The following is a 15,932-nucleotide window of genomic DNA, read 5'->3' on the forward strand; positions in this document are numbered from 1 at the left end:
GCGGTGTTCCCGGGGGGTGATTTTTCTTCCCCTAGCCCCGTTAGGCACCGCATTCATCACTGGCGCCCTGGCCAAGGCGTTTCCTACCCAGACCGGGAGCGATACGCCTCCCCATCGCTTGACATCATGAGTAATCGGGGGCTGTGCTGTGAGCCGATGCTGGCTATCAGACCCCCGGACCCGCCACTGCAGGTCGGGACAGGGAACTCCATGCTGACTGATGTCAAATCAATGGCTCATAATTAATATCCAGATTGGTTTAATCAATGGGTTATTATAAATATCCCAATCTCCTGTTCGATATTGATAGTGTAAAGGAAACAAAATGATGCTTGTTTTAAAAAAAATCTGACTACTTTAGAGAAAGACCACCTTTGCATGCCAAAGAAGCCAATGACCAAGCAGGAGAATTAGATTCATCGCCTCTTTTTTTCTCAGCAGCACCACATTAAAGGCTATTGTGTCAGATGTTAATCGCTCGGTAAGTGTTACAGCGGAGTGCTGGGAATGTGGTTTCATAAAAAAGCATGCCTTTTTATGTATTGGTTTGCCCAACGGTTAAGTTTTCTTTCCTGATCTGACAGAAGTGGTGGTGGTGGTCGGGGGGCGCTCAGTGAAACCGCATGCACGGGTCCTAACCAGACCGCGCACACTCACACAGCGGTCTGCCTGTTTTCTTTTAATAACACAATCTGGGGAAGCAGCCTAAGAAAAGCCTGGGGCGCTGCGGTAAACGAGGTCGATCGCTAACATTATTTCTCCGGCGTGGATATAAGAGCACCCCTGTCCCTCTGCAAAAGCCGCTGGTTGTCTGCGGTACCGCTGCGTCCGCGCCTCAGTCTCCGTGAAGCTCGATCCCACATCGGCGCCTCCTGCTCGCTAATGAGCAGTTCCTGTTGTTAAAATAAAAGGAAAGTTTAACGAGGCATAGCCGGTTGTGCAAGCGCCCAATCCCGCCCCCCCTCACCCCGCAGCGCGGAGGCTTTGCGCAAACGCGCAGGCTACCCCTCGGAGCGTTTCCTTTAACACGTCCTGCCTCGCTTCAGCCTATTTTATATGTGGGCAACCTTTATATTGCATGTTAGGTTATCCCCCTCTGCCGTGGCGCAGTTGCCACTTAACACGTACTCTGTCTCTCCTATACGGTGTGCGACCCTTTTGGAAAAAAAGGCACCGACTCAGGACGGAGCCGGCAGCTCCTATCCGCAGCTCCTGCCAAAACGCCAGGGGCAGCCGATGTTAAACAGCATCCAATTACACAACACGCAGCGATTAGGACGGACGATTTCTTTCCGCGTTGCGGCAAGAGAAGCGATTACTCTCCGTCTATTTAAGATCTCAAACCTGCCTGATATAATCCTCGTGCATGTAGAAATTAAAGGGGTTTCTCCATGCGCAGGCCTGAACACAAGATCGGAAAAAAACAGAGGCGGGCCTAGATTATGCGGAGCGTGAACGGGGTGTCATCTGTGAGAGGCTTTATATGATTCTCCTTATTAAAGAGGCACGCTGACCTCGCTCCAGGGCCACAGTTACGGGATATATATATATATATATATATATATATATATATATATATATATTTTTTATTTATTGCTTTACTCACAAATCAAGGAGCGCTTTCTCTGTATAAAACAAAAACAGAAAGTGCCGACGATGTACGCAGATGAGTCATGCCTTTCAGAATTAAGTGCAGACGGCGAGACCTTATCTCTAACAGCCGAAGAACGCTTAAAATGCAGTGGCAGTCTGTTTACGCGCCTGTGCATATTTGTCCCACGTGTTGCGTTCGGAGGTGGCGGTCTTTGCCAGCCACAGGCAAGCTCGCTGCCATTTTAAACGGGGCTTTAAAAAAAAAAAAAAAAAAAACTCTTGACGGACAGCAGCGGGCTGAGGAAGTGTTATGTGTAAATTTGAAGAGTAAGGAAGGTGTTAAGGGGTTTTGGGAAGCCCTGGAATATGAGGTGTCTTACTGGTGTATGTACACTTGTACCCACCACATAACAGCAGGGATCTGGTGGGACGGGGATTGAACCTGCCTGTGAGTGACAGCGACAGTAATCCCTCTCCGCCCAGGTTTGGATGGTCAGGTAATGTAAAGTAAAGGGTGTGTAATGTCCCAAGGGGTGAGAAGTTCCTCTAGCTTTGTGGGGGGGGGGGTAAGGGACAGCACCTCAGCCACGATTTTGCAGTCCCCCCCCCACAGCGTACAGCGCCACTTTAACTGCCTGCCGATCACCAGAGAGACTGTCAGGCTGTCTCCTGACGCGAGCCCGTCTGGCTCAGTGACAGGCGCTACATCAAAGTGACAGGTGAACATGCCGATTGCTGGGGGGGGGGGAGGGGGGTGAACTGGCATCAATTCCATAACCCTGCGAGTTTGCAGCCTCCGCCCCCCCTACTGCAGCTCCTGGTCAGTGAGGTCAAGTTAGGTCACCAGCATCAGTAGACACACACCACTCGCATGTAAAGGGCAGAAGTGGACTGTTTGTTGGGGGGAAGGCGGGGGGTGTTATTCCACCAATGTGTGAAGCAGCATAAAAATAGGAATGGAATAAAACAGAATTTCATTTCTGAAGGGGGGAGGGTTTATATAGCAAACACGATTCAGGCTGAGGAAGGACGCGCAGTCTTCCAAGCCCTGGGGAATACCGGACACCTTTTCCTCGCTTGATGCTTATCTCCGCCGGGCTCCTTGATCTTTCTCTCTCTCCGTCCTCTGCGTGTCTCGGGGCTCAACGGCAGCGGGAGGAGCTGCAGTTTTATGACATTAAATATTAAGACCTGGGAATTAATAATAGAGGCTGACAGCTCATCCCCAGTGCCGGGCTGGCTGTCCTCCTGTCTGCCACTCCATGCAGGCCTCGCTCTCTCTCTCTCTCTCTCTCTCTCTCTCTCTCTCTCTCTCTCTCTCGCTCACTCCCTGTCCTGCTCTCCTGCATTTTTACCCCTCAATCTCACACCCAGTGCTCGCATCCAGGAAAAAGATCCTCCAGGGTGGTGTATGGAGAAAAAAGACAAAAGTGTAGGGGGGTCGCAGGCCCAGGGGGGCATGCCAGGTTATCAGGCACGCGGCGGGGCAGCCCTGTGTGGTCCTCGTGGCTTTGTGCCCAGAGTCATAAGCACGACGCCGGGGCCAGCTGCGAGGAAGCGGGTGACGCAGACGTGCCATCACTCGCCTGTCGTAAACACAGCACCGGCGCTCGCCGGCCCAGCTGGCTCTGGCGTTTATGTGAAAATATCCCAGCCTGTTTACGCCTGTAAAAGGTAAAATTATTTTTCCCTCTGAGTGCTTTCCCTCCCGCTTGGCGTGACACAGAAATGTGCCGTTCCGGCCCAGCCGGTGCGGTTGTGCTAAGTGGTTACATCAGCATGGAAGGGCTCTGTCAGGGAGGGAAAGGGGACGCCATGTTGTCATGCAGCCACATACGGTGACATCAACAGGAGCGCTGGGGGCCGGAAGGTGGGGCACTTGCATCTGAAGGGTGTCACATGCGTGCCGCCTAATTTGTACAGCTAGACAAGGAAGGTCGGTGCGACTTGAGTGAGCGGCGCCCACTGACAGCGTGACGGACCCCTGGTCGGGACTGCGGATGTCAGACCGCCTCCTCCCCGGCGTGACAGCCACCCAAACACGAAGGGAGACCCGAACTCACGCTCGCATCATCCTGAGCGCCGCAGTGCAGCAGCGTGCTGCTGAGTTAGTCATCGTGCTAGCATGCTGGGGGACCGGGACTGTCCCAGATGCAGATCACCCCCTCATTCCCCGTTTGGAGTCTGCTTTACATAAATAAGCGCCCGCTGCTGACATTTGCGATAAAGGTCACGCCAAAGCCCAGAGTCCCAACACGCCAGCGGGACCCGCCACCCTCTCTATAAACACGATCCGTCGCCGGCACTGCAGACGCAGCTGCCGCATGACACTCGACCTGGTAGTCGCCAGCTTCCCAGGCCTGCTGGGCCAGCGGACGTGGCGTAGTAAATATTGGTGTTTAACCGCATAAATGTCAGGGCGGCCGCTGAGATGGTGCCCGGCGTGGCTTTTCATACCTCGGCCGATTCCCTGGAAGCGAATGGGCTGCTGGCACTCAGCATCGCAGGAACACACTGGGAGCCGGTCACGCCCCCCCCCCCCCCCCCCAAGAGTGATTAACGTACGGCGGATACTGGGCAATTAAGCAGGACCTGTGATTCATGCGAAACAGACTCGTATCTATCAAATCAGACCTAATCAGAAGCAGGAAATGAAGGGCTCGTACACTTTAAAAAGTCATTTCAAAGACTCTCCTAATGTGGGGAAATGTCAGGCTGCGTCGTGACCTTTCCTCCGCCACCAGAGGGATTCTGTCGTGAGTAAGTTTCGCCGTCAGCACTGATCACCGAACTGGGTGCTTCTGTGACCCCCCCACATCCCTAGAGCCTGATGGAAGACACTGCGGCTGTGCAGAGAGGACCTCAAGCACGGGAGGGACTGACAGACACGACGAGGCATTAAAGGCGGTAGATTAATGTAAATACTGACAAGCAAATGACTAGGATTAGAACTGTGAGACACTTTAGTACTATTCTTCACTCTGGCTAATGTGCACCCCCATTCCCCCCCGCCCCGGCACCTCCCGGCTGCAGCCTGATCTCCGAGGAGCAATTCCACAGCCGGATCGACTTGTTCCAGCATTTATCGAGCTGCAGATCTGCGTGGAGGAGCCCCGATGCCGTTAGACTGGGTTAGTACCAAGATCATTCCTCCCTCCCTCCTTGTGGCAGACCATATTTCACGGGGTAGCTGGGAGAGACACAGGTTACCAGAGTCTGGTGATGGCATCACAGGTGCAGGTGATTTGGGAAATCCAACACTTCCTAAGCACCGCCTCCCGTGCCGTTGGAGGCCCCGCCTAAAGAGCCAGGGGGCCGCTGGCGAAGTTTAATCCACGCGTATTTTGCGGTTCACTCAGACACTGAAGATAAAACAAAAACTGAAATGAAAGGGAGGCAGAGGTAAGCCCGGCTGAGCGCTGAGCTCTGAACACTGTCAAACATCGCTGCTGCAAGCCTTGTTTCATCGAGCGGTGTCACAGCGCGGGCATGCCCCTGTCCTAGATGAATACCAGTTCTGCGCAGAAACAGTAAGAGGCACATTAAAGTCCACACATGCACAGAAATGAGGCCCGTACTTATTTTAGGGACCTTCCATTGACCCTGGTTTTAACGTGATTTACAGTTTCTAACCCGGGGGAGAGAGCGATAACAAATCACACACTGAGGCCATTATTTATTTAATAAGGCGGATGAAGCTGCATTTGTCCTGCAGAGCCAACCCCCACGGACGAGCGGAACCCGTCAAAACACGCCCACGCATAAACAACGCGGCACTCGCAACGGCGGTCTCCCTGCTAGCTAACGGCAGCCACGACACATTTCAGTGCATGGCAGTAAAATGCTGCGGTTGGTGACTTGGGCTGAGCGAGCGGAGAGAGAGCGGGCGCTGGCAGTTCCCTGAGACGACAGCTGAAATGCAGCACTTCCTAAACGCGACACGCAGAGGCCAAGGGCCGAAAAGGGTGCTTTCCGTTTCAGGAAGGGCATCTTGCTGTGTGGATCCACGTCTCACTGGCAGTGTTCTGCGGGTCGGGGCTTTTCTCTCGTTCATCACTGAAACAGCCAACCCTGCATCGAGCCTCGCGGAAAGGAACGGAAAACTAGCAATTAGCCTGACACGTCAAAACAAGCCTTGCAGGGGGGAACAGCCGGACGGCACACGCTCGCTCGCACGCACGCGGCACAAAGGCTGCTGCTCGTCCCGTGACCTTGCAGCGAGGACCCGGAAGATAGCGGGGGCTAGAGGAAAACAAAACAGGCCTAGGAGGCATGTGGGGGGGGGGGGTTTCGGAGGGGGGGGGGGGGGGCGTGGTGTGTGCAAAGGAAAGCTGGCGTTGCTGCTTTATCCGGGGGCGACGGACAGAGGTCACGCGGGTCGGCTTGTCTCTCATGGGGGAGGCGTGAAAGCGAACACTATAGTCCCCCCCCCCCTTCAAAAGCTGCTGTTGGACTGGTGTGGCTGCTGTGCTCTCAGTGCAGCATAGTGGGGGCCTCGCGCTGCCTGGCCAGGATGGTGCCGGATATCAGCGATTAGCGGTGCTCTTCAAGGACGGCCAGTGTGGCTCTGAAACCCCCCCTCCCAGCAGCCTGTGCGGTACGCATGACTGCCCCCCCATCCCAGTAATAAATGTGACCCCTGTCCCGTGTGCTGACATGCAATCTGCCTATTTTTAGTGCCGTGCCGATGTGGCTGTTTTGGCTTTGCACATCCTCCTGAATGTGTGTGTGTGTGTGTGTGGGGGGGGGGGCATTCTTTTTCTGAGCCTGCATTAACACCCCCCCCCACCCCACCCCATGGGTACCTGTGAGGATGTCTGTGTTTCCTGCATTTCAGCTGACCTGCTCCCCTTGCACAACTCGGATTAGCAGCTGCATCGTTGGGCAATCAAATCCACTGTGTGCAGAGTTCGCATGTTCTCCCGGTGTTGGGTGGGTTTCCTCCCACAGTCCAAACACCTGCAGTACAGCTAACTGGTATCTGCAAATTGTCCACAGTGTATGTGCTCGTGTGACGGGCTGGCATCCCTGTGTCCTGTGCTGCCTGGGATAGGCTCCAGGACCCCCGCACCCTTGACCAGGATAAGCGGTTAGAAGATGGATGAATGGATAATCTTTGCGAGCGCGGCAGTGCACTCCCTGCGCTTCACGGGAAATCCGTCATCGGAAACTGCCGTCGGCCTTGGATGGTTTATCTGCTCGATTCGGAGCATCTGCGGCTGGCGGCAGCGTCGTATATTCAGCCCTGCTTTATGTTTTATTCATGGAACGGCGCAATTGATCCGGTTCAGTGTGGAGCCGGCAAAGCCCGGCTCACTGAGATCTGGCCCTGAGCTGGAGGATCAGCCCGGGTCTTTGCGGCTCGGTCGTTTTGGACCCCGGGCGGCCCGATTTGGCGAGATTTGGCCAGGAGCTGAAGGATGAGGCCGGTTCTATTCGTCTCGGAGAGTTTGGACCTCAGGTGGTCTGGTTCCACTCTTTTTTTTATGAAGGAGTAAACTTCCTCAGACCCTTGTCCAATCTGCTCATTGTAATCTGCAAAAATTTCCCCCCCTGGCGAACAAGTCATGTTGCTCCGCCACCCACGCCCCTGCCCACCGTGTGAAAAGCCCAAGATTAGAGCAGAGTGGCCCTGTGGTGGGAGAGGGGGTGGGGGCTTCTGACAGTTCGATGCGGCGGTAAACAAAACAGGCACGTCCTATCCGTCATCCCAGCTCGACTCCAGGCTGCGGGAAGAAAAGACAAACGGCCTGTCTTTGCCTGCGTCCAGCTGCGGTGGAGCCAGGGGCCACCCGCCTCCTCGGGAACAAAAACAAAGGGCATCAGAGAGGCCCCGTGTGACCGGCCGCGGCGTGCCACGCGGCACAATGCCGTCCATTGTGACACGGCCTCAAGGAGACTCTCCTGAAAGGGCCCGATTGTTCGGCCGGGCCCGGCCCGTCAGCCCGCGCGGCGAACAAATGAAAGGGAAGTGGTGGCGGAGCGGTCGGCCTGAACTAGCCGTACCGGAGGCGTCCACGTGCTGAACCTCTCTCAGCTAATAACGGGGTTCTTTGATGAGGGAGCCTCCCCCCGCAGAGGCGTGATTCGAGGAAGGGCTGTTTGCTGTAAAACCACTGCCCCCTGAGGTATGGCAGATTTGTGGAGAGGAAGCAGCATCCATTATTGATGGGGAGGGAAAACGTTTACAGCGGCAGGCAGGCAGGCCGGGAGCAAGCGCGCTTGGAAGCAGCCGAGCAGATCAGGAACGCTCGTGGCCTTTGGCAGGGCGGGAGGCTGGGGAGCGGGGGGAGATTAACACTTCGAGGGTGGGGGGGCTAGGCAGCCTCAGAAAGCTTGCGCCCGCGTGCTGGGGGCTTCTGGCTGCTGTAGCGGTATGTTCCGCTGGGAGGGGGCAGCGGAGGTCGTCGCGGCTGACGTGCGCCAGGCCGCAGCATCCCCGAGAAGATGTCACACTAATCTCCCGGCTTAACCGAGCTCCCGCGGGATGGGGTCGCACCAACGTGGCATCACCAGGCGCAGCCGGGGGGGGCGATGTCAGCCACCGAGGCTATTCCCAATGCCGCTGATCGCTCTCGCGGCATGTGTGTGTGGGGGGAGATGCTACTGCCGGCCAGGAAACTGGAGCCGGCCGGCCAACAATCAACAGCTTGCCGCGTCCCGGCAGGCTTGCGGGGTGGAGATGTGAGAAGCCGGCCGCACCATGGCAACAGGGCAGCCTCAATTAGGGGGAGGGGGGCATTTCCCTTTTTGTAGTCGCAGGGTGAGATCGGTGCGGCTGGGAGAGCGAGCGTGTGGGCGGGCAGAGGATTGGCGGTGTCGGCGCCCGTGATGAAAAATGAATGAGCCATCGGGGATCCGCACGCGCCGCTTCGTGTTTCTGGCTGCGCTGGCGGGGACTCGGAGCCGGCCGGGCCGTCGAGGTTAAGCTGCGGCGAGCGCGAGGGGGGGTGTCGGTGTCAGGTAGCGGCTGCAGGAGGTGGCGGCGGCGGCGGCGTTACCTGATCCTTGTTTCCACGTCAGAGCTTCTCACACACACCGAAGATCCGCCAGGCTACGGACAAGGGGGTCCTGCCTCTGGTCTCCCCCCAAGCTGATGTTTAGCTGCTTCCCTCCTGCCCCCTCCCCCATTTCCTCTGTCTGCTGATCTTTGCTGATTATCACTGTGGTTAGCACACATTGCAGTTTCCCTGGTACACAGCCTGGTCTGTAACCTCTCCTGTCCTTCCTATGCACTCGTCACGGTGGGGGGGTGGGGGCAGCCAGCCTCAATCCCCCATTTCAGGATGATGGCTGTGAAACCTTCAGTCATCACATTGCCCCCCCCCCACTCCCCCCGCCAGGCATATGTCCTTCTGAGATGCAACCCAGGCACCGGACGCTCCTAACAGCTGGGGGCTCTGATCCCTGACGCTCGTTACGGCTCCTCTGTTATTCCGCCTGGCTGGTAACCGGGGCCCCTTCAGGGGGGGACCGGAGGGCGGGGCGGGGGGCTCTCCGCGTGATGTTAATCGCCTCATGCAAATAGATGCAGATGCACCTTAAATTACCGGCAGTGATGTTTTTAGCAAGTAATTTGGGGCGTGGGGGGGGTGCTTTTTCACACCTTTATTTCAGGTGCCGTCTCAGAAGAGCTTTCCCCGCTCCATAAACACGGAGGCTTAGCGCCAGTCCAAGGGGAAGGAGAAGTCTCCTGGCACTTTGCAGTAATTCACACCTCCCTCTCTCCCTGCCAAGCTCTCCCTGTTTTTCTCCAGCCACCTACTCCCTCCATCCTGGAGCAGACGTACTCGTTCGCCAGTGGCACCTGGCCTGAGGAGCTGACGTTCTCAGCTCGCTGTAAGATACAAGCACGACTGTCTTTTCCCACCCATGGGCTCTGGCTGCTGGGACCCACTCACCAACACAGGCGGTTCTGAGGTTCCACCGCCTCTCTGGCTCTGAGGTTCCACCGCCTCTCTGGTTCTGAGGTTCCACCCCCTCTCTGGCTCTGAGGTTCCACCGCCTCTCTGGCTCTGAGGTTCCACCGCCTCACCCATAACATCCTGCTCCTGAGTCTTTGGTGGCTGCCTCTCTGCCTGTGCTCTGTATACACAGGGCAGCAGAGTAGCGTTAAGGACGCCGCCCCCCCCCCCCCTCAACTGAAGGTCGTACAGCAGTACCCAATGGTTCAAGTGCCCTCGAGCAAAGTACTTAACCCAAGTCGCTATGGTAAAACACCCAGCTGAGGTGGCGGTTTGCTAAGCAGCTATATGTAACTGCGTTCTGCGCTACCCTTGCTGACCCTCCACTGACCCCGAAGCAAAGCTCCGCCCTCGGTCCATCCTGATAGGACGCCCTTGTTGGTGTGTTGCCAGGCAGCGATCTGTATCCTGCCGCCCCCAACTCCCACCTTCCGCTATAGTTTGTATGCATGCATGAAAATCCATTGGGTCATTTATTTTTATTTAGCAGATGCTTTTATTCAAAATGACATACATTTTTGCGAATGCAGGGTCAGCCATTCCCTGGAGGAATTAAGGGGTTAAGGGTGCAATGGTGAAATCACTCAGCTGACCCTGGGATTTGAACTAATGACTTTCTGTTAACAGGCACAGAATCCTAACCCTCTGAGCCCAAACTGCATTCAGTCCCTTTGCACAGTGCTGCCTGCACATCGTATTGGTGAAACATCTTTCCGTTTCTTCCCGGGAATAAAGGCGCTGGAGAGAGTTTCCGGAGCTCAGTGGTGTGGAGCAGCGGATGGACGTCCCGTGGGTCTGCAGGTCTGATACCCTCACTTCTGCCTGCAGTCTGTCGAAGGGCCAGCGAATCCCCGGAGATGCTCCTTCACCACTGATGTTGGGCAGGATGATGGAGAGGATGCATAATTTTTTCCACTTCCAGTCACGAGGCCCCCCCCTTCACTTTTGCGGGGACGCAGAGCTGAGCTGCGTGTCCGGCACCCTCGCTGAGGAATCCCCGGCTCGCCCTCGGCACAGCTGGCCTGCGCTAACGGCACGGGGGCGGCCAGGGCCGAGTGATGCAACGCCATCTTGGCACACCGTGCTCTGGGCCGCGACCTTCTTTGATCAGCGAAGCCAGGGTCGTGGCGAGGCCAGTGCTGACAGGCAGACGTCTGAGCACCGGCGAATGGGGGGAAATTTATTATTAAAGCTGCATTTCATCTGTCCCACACTGTTTTTCCTTTTGCTGCGCCCCCCTCCCCCCCCTTTCCGTTCTCTCTGCCTCACACTTCCCCGGCGACATCTGCAAGCGATTGTAGCGTAGCAGGAATTATATTAGAGATGGCTGGAAGTGCTCTATCTCCCTTTGGTCTCCAACACTGCGGCACCCGCGGCGGTCGATGGCTCACACGCACACACATGTGCGGCACACGATTGTACGCATGCACAGCACATGTACACAAATGCATGGCACCTACACGGGCCAGTACAGCACATACACAACATACGCACGACTGTGGGAATATGTGCGTCACACACACACATGCAACACATGCCTGCAGATTCATGCAAATTGGCCACACGCATGCACATGGCTTCAGAAATGTGAAGGACCAGGTCTTGTATGAATTCATACATGCATACCATATGTGAAACACCCTCGTGCACATATAAACACACAGCTCAGCATGTGCACACATGAACATGCATGCATGGGTTCCATGCTCAGCCCAGGCAGGCAGCACATTACAGTGCGGTGAGCTGCACTGATGTTGGGAATAAGAATTCTGGAGATTACAGTTGTGTACAGAGACAAACAGAACAAACAGGTGTATGGTCTGCATGTGAATCCTAGCTTCTTAATATACGCTTACTCAACCCCAGTGTATATCTTGCATCCATGGCAACCACTCATTCTATTCATGTTTATCCCAACTCCACAACTGCTCAACTCAACCCTGCTGTTCATCCTATCCCTGCAGGCACCACCCACTCAACCCTAGTATTTATCCCAGTTCTACAGGGCCCATTAATCCGACCCCCGAGTCTATCCAGATTCTACAATGTAGAGTTGTTCAACCCCCATGTTTACCCTGATTATACAGGGACAAATACTCAACCCCCATGTTTATCCTGATTATACAGGGACCAATACTCAACCCCCGTGTTTATCCTGATTATACAGGGACCAATACTCAACCCCCATGTTTACCCTGATTATACAGGGACAAATACTCAACCCCCGTGTTTATCCTGATTATACAGGGACCAATACTCAACCCCCGTGTTTATCCTGATTATCCAGGGATAAATAACTCAAACCCACTGCTTATCCCGATTAAAGACGGACAAATAAATCAACGGCAATGTTTATCCTGATTATGCAGGGACAAATAACTCAACCCCATGTTTATCCAAATTATACAGTGATAAATAACTTAACCCCACATGTTTATCAAAGCTAAATGTTGTCACTCAACCCCAGCTGATGATCATCACAAAACTCTACACATACTAACTCACACTGTACACAAGATGAATCAAATCAAAACCATGTCAAAATACAAAAGTCATGCAAGAGAAAAAAAAACACACGATGGGCGTAGAAAAGATGGCCCTAAAGTGGAAGAAACACACTAAATACGTTAAGTAAAAAATATTTAAATGCTCAGTAAATTTCCCAGGTAGCGGCTGATGAAATAGAAGCTTTTCTCGTTTCTCAGCCGCAAAGCTTTCCCGGAGGAAGCGTTCGCCACGTGTCTCACACGGATAAGCGAGCGGCCACAGCCGGCGTGATGAATATTTAACGGTGGGTAGCAGTGCGGCCGCTGCCATTTTTAAATGCCAGCGGCCAGGGAGATGAAAAGGCCAGTGGAGAGCAGCAGCGGAGAGGGGCTGACGGGCACGGCGCCGGATTACGCACGGGCAGCGCTCTGCCAAATGGGCCGACCCCGGCGCCAGCACAGGGGCGCTAAATTTAGCAGTCGATGCATCCATTAGCGAGCGGCCGCTGGTGATGAGAGGTGCAGGCGTGCGCCGGGCCGGTCACTCTTCAATTCCCGCGCATCGTTTAACTGCGGGAACTGCAGGATCAGTGCAGCAGCAGCATCACAACAGACACACAGTGATACACCACACGGGCCTAAGACACATGGACACACCACACACACACATATAAGATCAAAATGATCATACACTAATACACCACGGAGGCCTAACACACTCACACAGAGTCAGTTGATCACAATGATTATAGGCTACACAGACCTACCACATACATACGCACAGAAAGAACACACACACACACACTAATGCCACACACCCACATGACGAAACCTGTGGACACCACTGTAGATAAGCAGACTCAGCTTCAGACACTTACTGCCACTTTATCGCATTCACACACTCATGCGAGTTTCAGAGTAACGTAGCCTTCCTCTCGTGCTGAATGCAACCTTCATCAGTTAGAGTGCATCTCGTCTCATCCTGGTTTTTATGTTAGTTCAGACTCCGCCAGTCAGTAGCATAGCAGGAGATCACCTCACCCTGATACAAAACCCACACATTTATCATTTTCTGGGAGGGTGTCTTTATCCTGTTCTCACACACACACACACACACACACACACACACACACACACACACACACACACACACACACACTGCCCGTAGCCCACTGGCAGACGAAAAGGCCACTTGACCGCAATCCCCACGCCACTGTAATTCTACACACAGTCAGGTGGGCCGCCCTGACATCTCGGCCCCTCAGATCAGGTCCTCGCCCCCTCGCACGTCAGCTTCAGAGTCCTGCTGCACATCACATCAAGCTCATTCCGCCCCCACTTTCGCTCATCTGCTAAAAAATCCGTTTTTGTACACGACGTTTGGATGGCGCATCTATAAATGGGAGCGAGACGGATTATAAGTGGTAAAAGCAAACAAAGAGGAATACGACAGCTTTTAAGAGCTCATAAACAACAAGCCAGACATTTAATACCCGCACTGGGGAGGGCAGCCGGGAAGAGGGCGCAATGGGGGGGCTTAACTGAACGTCAGACAGACGGACCACCAGGGGACTAGGGGGTGCTCCCCCTCCACAACTAGAGATTAGGGTCTGAGACACAAGGCACAGGAAAGTCCGAATCCAGCACAGCACAGGTATGCAGCATGGCTCAATGTCGGGGGGGGGGGGGGTGGGGGGAGACGGAAGCCGATAAATAAAAAGAGAGGAGAGCGAGGAAGTGATGGAGGGAATATGATACGTGAGCGAGCAAGAAAAAATGAAAGCAAGAGGAGGAAAAATGCAGGAGAAAGAGCATTGGGGGGGGGGGTATTGGTGTGGGGGCCATGGTATGGGTGGGGTGGGGGGGGGCGATAAGAGTTAATGGGAACTCCTCCCCCAAGCCCTAGCTTGTTTGCCAAGCCAGGATGAATAATTACCAGCAATCAGAGCTTCCCTTCCTCGTTTTTCAAAGCCCTGCCGAGGGGGGGCGGCGGGGGGGGGGGGGGGGGGCGTAAGATCTCCAGCGCGGATGGCGCCTCGGGTTTCCAGGCGCGGAAAAACAGGGGAAAATGGAATCTCCGCTGAGAGGAAGCGGCACAGACGGCCCGCACGAGCAAGGCCGGCGGCAGCCGGCACGTGGGGGCGACAGGAAGGGTGCCGAGGGCACGACCCCCCGTCACGGCAACGAGGCACACACCGGCACACACCGGCACACACCGGCACACACACACACAGCTGCACGGAGAATCAGAGAATTTTATAGGATTATATAAGATCCATCCATCTTGCGGAGGTTTATCCAGGTCATGGTCGGGAAGGGAAAATTATGTAACGGACATCGGAATCGGTGCATGCGGAGTGAAGACTGAGGCGCACGTCAGCTGGCCGGAGCGGGATTTATATCCCCATTTATATTCCGGGCAACGTTTTTAAAACGAATCATGCGGACCTCAAAGCCAGCACCTTCACCGGGCTCAGTAAGGGGAGGGGCACCCTCTCTGCACGTGAGGGGGGGGCACAGCTGAGGTCTGTTTGACAGGTGGGGTTTTGATCCCCCTGCAGTTTGAGTGGTGCTGTGGCCCGGCACCAGCAACTAGGTCGGACCCTCGAGACGGAACGGGCTGAGTTAGGGGTTCATCCAAGCTACACCGTCCCCACATATGGGAACAATGGAAGCCACAGCTGTCACAAATTGGGGGCAGTGGGGGAGTTAGGCGGGGGGGGGGGGGGCATGATGTCCTCAAAGCCTGCGGCCAGCAGCTGGTGCGGAATCTGTATGCACTCGGTGACGGGCGTGTGCGTGACCACAAGTGTGTTTATATGCCAGAGAGATGGGCGGGGTTTATCTGCAGCCGACCCTGCCCTAAATGCCCCCCCACCCTAAACCATTGCCAGAACAACCCCCCAGCGCCCCTTACAGCGGCCGACCCATGACGCACCCAGATGGCGCGCAAACTGGAGTGTGTTTGTGTGTGTGTGTGGGGGGGCAGGTGGTGGGAAAGGCGAGTGATTAATTTGTATGGGGGGGGGGCTTCTTTAGCTGTGTGGGTTATGGGGTGACAAGCAGCGGCATGGTGTCACCGTCACTACCCCCCCCCCCCCCCCCCGGGAGCCACTCTGGGAGGGGATGCTGTGCAGTCAACCTGTAAATTAGGCTTCATTAAGAAACAGGGGGCGAGAAATGAGACATAACTGGGTGGGAAGAGCGCGGCTTGCAGCGAGGTCCGCGGGCGGCAGCGCCACGTCTTTGTTCCCGGGATCATTTGCATGAGAAAGTATGAGGCGGCGTTTAATCGCTGGCGCTGACAGCGGAGCCCACACCGTCACGCCGGGCTTTATTGTTTAAAGTGAAAACAAATTAGTGAGCCGGAGGACCCAGGACACGCACGCACGCGCGCACACACACACACACACACATACACAAACAAACACGCGCTCACACACACGATCCGATCCGAGCCGAGCTCCCCGTCAGAAAAGCCTGGGCTCGGCTCCCACTGGGCAGCGTCGCGGACGGCTTTAAGAAGCGTGACGGGGAGGTGGGGGCGACCGCATGGCTGCCGAGGTCCAGGCTTCTTAGCGTGATGTTCAAGTAGCACTAGTGATACGGAGGCTGCATGTTGTGGTCGGGCTCTCACCCACACCTGCTGTGTGTATGTGTCCCTGCTTCGTGTCCGCACGGGAAGGGGGCATCCTTAATTTTAAATTCGGTATCTACTGGATGAACAGGCAGGCGTTTCAGTCTGCCCCCTCCCCCTTTATGAATTCTGTTTATTTCTGGAATTTCCTTTTCCACGTTTGGCGGACACAAAGACCACGTAATTCCACGTATTCCAGCTCCGCCGTGACTCCGGGATAAATCGACGGTGACCTATAGGGGGGAAATACAA

The 15,932-nt window shown here is 55.1% G+C and overlaps 1 long non-coding RNA gene across 1 annotated transcript; it reads left to right on the forward strand.

The window, feature by feature from the left end:
• The first annotated feature begins 232 nt into the window (after positions 1–232).
• On the forward strand, positions 233–10,446 carry LOC125709875 (uncharacterized). Its single transcript, XR_007382854.1, has 4 exons — positions 233–481; positions 4,418–4,510; positions 4,627–4,724; positions 10,293–10,446. It is a non-coding gene; the product is annotated as an uncharacterized LOC125709875 (long non-coding RNA).
• The last annotated feature ends 5,486 nt before the right edge of the window (positions 10,447–15,932 follow it).

The sequence above is a fragment of the Brienomyrus brachyistius genome, chromosome 16, assembly GCF_023856365.1.
Source record: "Brienomyrus brachyistius isolate T26 chromosome 16, BBRACH_0.4, whole genome shotgun sequence".
In the NCBI taxonomy this organism is placed as follows: domain Eukaryota; kingdom Metazoa; phylum Chordata; class Actinopteri; order Osteoglossiformes; family Mormyridae; genus Brienomyrus; species Brienomyrus brachyistius.